The sequence below is a fragment of the Hylobates moloch genome, unplaced genomic scaffold (genome assembly GCF_009828535.3).
Source record: "Hylobates moloch isolate HMO894 unplaced genomic scaffold, HMol_V3 SCAFFOLD_8236, whole genome shotgun sequence".
Lineage (NCBI taxonomy): Eukaryota > Metazoa > Chordata > Mammalia > Primates > Hylobatidae > Hylobates > Hylobates moloch.
The window spans coordinates 1-3,099 of NW_026660511.1; the positions used below are offsets into that span (position 1 = coordinate 1).

The 3,099-nt window shown below is 61.1% G+C and overlaps 1 long non-coding RNA gene across 1 annotated transcript; it reads right to left on the minus strand.

Moving 5' to 3' along the window:
• Positions 1 to 1,295: 1,295 nt before the first annotated feature.
• LOC131382805 (uncharacterized) lies at positions 1,296 to 3,051 on the minus strand. Its single transcript, XR_009212390.1, has 2 exons — positions 2,077 to 3,051; positions 1,296 to 1,568 (listed from the first exon to the last, which is right to left on the minus strand). It is a non-coding gene; the product is annotated as an uncharacterized LOC131382805 (long non-coding RNA).
• Between the last annotated feature and the right edge of the window lie 48 nt (positions 3,052 to 3,099).

The following is a 3,099-nucleotide window of genomic DNA, read 5'->3' on the forward strand; positions in this document are numbered from 1 at the left end:
GCAGTCTTCCCCCACCCCCAGCAGGTCTTCTCGGGCTCTACCCCCAGGGGTGACTGCAGCACACAGTGCTGCCTCAGGGAGTCCCGGCCTCCCACACCTGGGGCAGCCACAGGGCCCTGGGAGCGGGGGGGCAGGCATCAGTGCTGCCTTATTCCTGGAAGCCTAAAACCACTTGGGGAGGGAGATCCAGCCCTGACCCCATATGTGGTGGCCTTACTGGGCCTCTGCGGCCGCCCTAGTCCAGCATGTGTGCTGGGCCGTGACCTCTGGAAGGGCAGCCAGGGTTCCGTCTAGGTCCCTCTGGAGCAGCGCGAGGAGGGTTTGGGGCACTTCGTCCCTTTGGGTGAGGGGGGTGGGGGAGGAGTGGTGGGGGGGGTGCGGGGCCTGTAAGTGAGGGAGGGGTGGTGAGGCGGCGTGAGGGGGGTGCAGGGCCTGTAGGGGGCAGAGGCAGCGAGCTCCTGTGGTGGCGGGCGGGTTCCAGGGGCGCAGGCAGCGCAGGGCTGTGCACTGGGTGTGGGTGCGGGTGGTGGTACTGATGGTGCAGGACGGGGTCTGCTCTGAGCGCTGTGTGTCAGATGTGGGCCCAATTATGTGCTCCAATTGCTGCCACCACCCAGTGGGCTGGTCCTGGTTTGGGGGCTCAGAGCCTGAGCCTGGGGTGATGGGGGCGCCGGGTTTGTGCCCGGATGGCCTGGCCCTGTCCTTCTGCCTCTGCGGCCGAAAGTCTGAGAAGTCTGCCTGCAGCCGCAGATGCTGGGGCTTCCCCCTTCCCTCTTCTCCCAGGAGCTCAGACGCTGGGGCTTCTCCCTCTTCTCCCGGGCTGTGGAGCTCGGCCTTTGGTGAGTCCCTCCTGTCTCTGCAGTGCTCCCCAGGGGCTGTCCCACAAGACAGTGAAGCTGTGAGCGGAGTGGGGTCTTCTTCCCACCAGGCACCACAGCCAACGCTGACCTCTGCTCCCCAAACCCTCCAAAGTCTCCAGGCACTGCGGCCAACGCTGACCCGTGCTCCCCAAACCCTCCAAACCCTCCAGGCACTGCGGCCAACGCTGACCTCTGCTCCCCAAACCCTCCAGGCACTGTGGCCAACGCTGACCCGTGCTCCCCAAACCCTCCAAACTCTCCAGGCACTGCAGCCAACGCTGACCTGTGCTCACTAAATGGCTCCGCACACCGAGGACTTGTTTTTTCCTTTTTGATCCGTGGCAGCTTGTGTCACAGTCGTGTGGCTTGTCTGCCCAGGGAGGAGCTGTGGGTCGGAGTAGCATGTGGCCACAGCATGGTGGAGTCAGGCGTGGGCTCAGAGCAGGGACACACCCATGTCCGTCAGCTGCTCATAGCCTGAAAGGTCAGGGTCTTTTATTTGCAAGGGGCAGAAAACAAATCCAAAGTGTTGTAAGGAATGGAAGTCCAAGGGGCTTCAGGCACAGCTGGATCCAGGTGCTCACATGATGTGTCTTAAGGTCTCTTCTCCCATCCCTCGGTGCTGCCTTCCTCATCTTCAGGCAGGTTTTCCTGTGCCGACCTGTCCTCCTGCCAGTGCCCCAGGCCTGTCTCCTCCTAGTTGACAACCTTTGTGGGAAGGGGGTGCCTTATTCCTGGTAGTTCCAGCAGAGGTTCTGGGGCCACCACTCGCTGGCCATGGTTGGCCAGCCTCGATCCCATGAGCACCCCTGCACCCCCAGACTGGAAAGGAAATTGCAAGGCTGAGACAGGAGGGGTGGGTCTAGACAGGTGCTGTGATGCCCCGAAGCTCCAATGATGAGGGGGCGTGACCAGTCTGGAGAGGCCCCCCCCCAGGATACCCGTGCCCGTGCCTGTGCCCAGTGTCTTGGCCCAGCGTCTCGGCCCAGGAGGTCGGGGGGGCGTGTCCGGGCTGGAGGGACCCCCCAGGATGCCCGTGCCTGTGCCCAGCGTCTCAGCCCTGTGGGTCAGGGTGTCCAGGGAATATTTCCTCTGTGGGAGTGGGGAGAGGGGAGTGGGGACAGTGCCCGGAACCGAGGCTGGACTGTGGCACTGCTTCCGGGACAGAGGGAAGGAGATCCTGAGTGTGGGGAAATCTCCCTCCCTTGACACCCACCTGGATGTGGGCGCCGGGGAAGGGCTCGGGTTTGAGACACAGGAGGGCCCCACAGGCTGTGTGGCGGCCGTGCGGTGCTGCTGGGTGTGCAAGGTGATGGCGAGTGTGAAGACAGCACAGGGGCGTGGACACGGGGAAGCGGCTGCTCTGTGACTCCGTCCCCGCTGGCTCCTGGTTCTGAGCACCGTTGGAATGAGAGGCACCGTTGGAACACGGTCAAGGTGAAGGCGTCTCTCATATTGCCTGGAATGAGGGCATGTCCCACGCACGGCCTCCTTTATGGCTGTGACGAAGGACCTGGACGTTGGACACGTCCCCTTCACATCCCAGAACACCTGCGAAAAATGTAAATGAGACAAAGCATTTGCTTCCTGCGAAGTGGGTTTCCCTCTGGTGTGCATTCAGTGACTTCAGCACGCGGGAGTTGGCTATCCTGCCAAGGCGGCGGCTTGAGGCCCTGGGTGGCACAGCTTTGCTCCCAGGAAGAGCTGGGAGATCTTCTATGTCTCTTCTGGGCCTTGTTACAGCCACAAGCCAAGTTCCCACGGCAGGGTCTTTGGGGGCTAGTGGGCTCCTCCTGTCTGCAGCTTCCTGGGGTGGGCAAGGGAGCAAGTGTAGCAGTTGTGTGTATCAGAGGAGGATGCAGGGCTGAGAAAAAGTCATGCATTTGGGCCGAGCATGGTGGCTCACGCCTGTAATCCCAGCCCTTTGAGGGGCCGAGGCAGGAGGATCACTTGAGCCCAAGTGTTCGAGACCAGCCTGGCCAATATGATGAAACCCCATCTCCACTAAAAAATACAAAAATTAGCCTGGTGTGGTGGCGCGTGCCTGTAATCCCAGCAACTCTGGAGGCTGAGGCAGGAGGATTGCTTGAACCCGGGAGGCGGAGGTTGCAGTGAGCCAAGATCATGCCATTGCACTCCAGCCTGTGTGACAAGTGAAACTCTGTCTCAAAACAAAACAAAACAAAGCAAACAAACAAACAAAAAAAAACCCCACCACCACCACCAACAACAACAACAA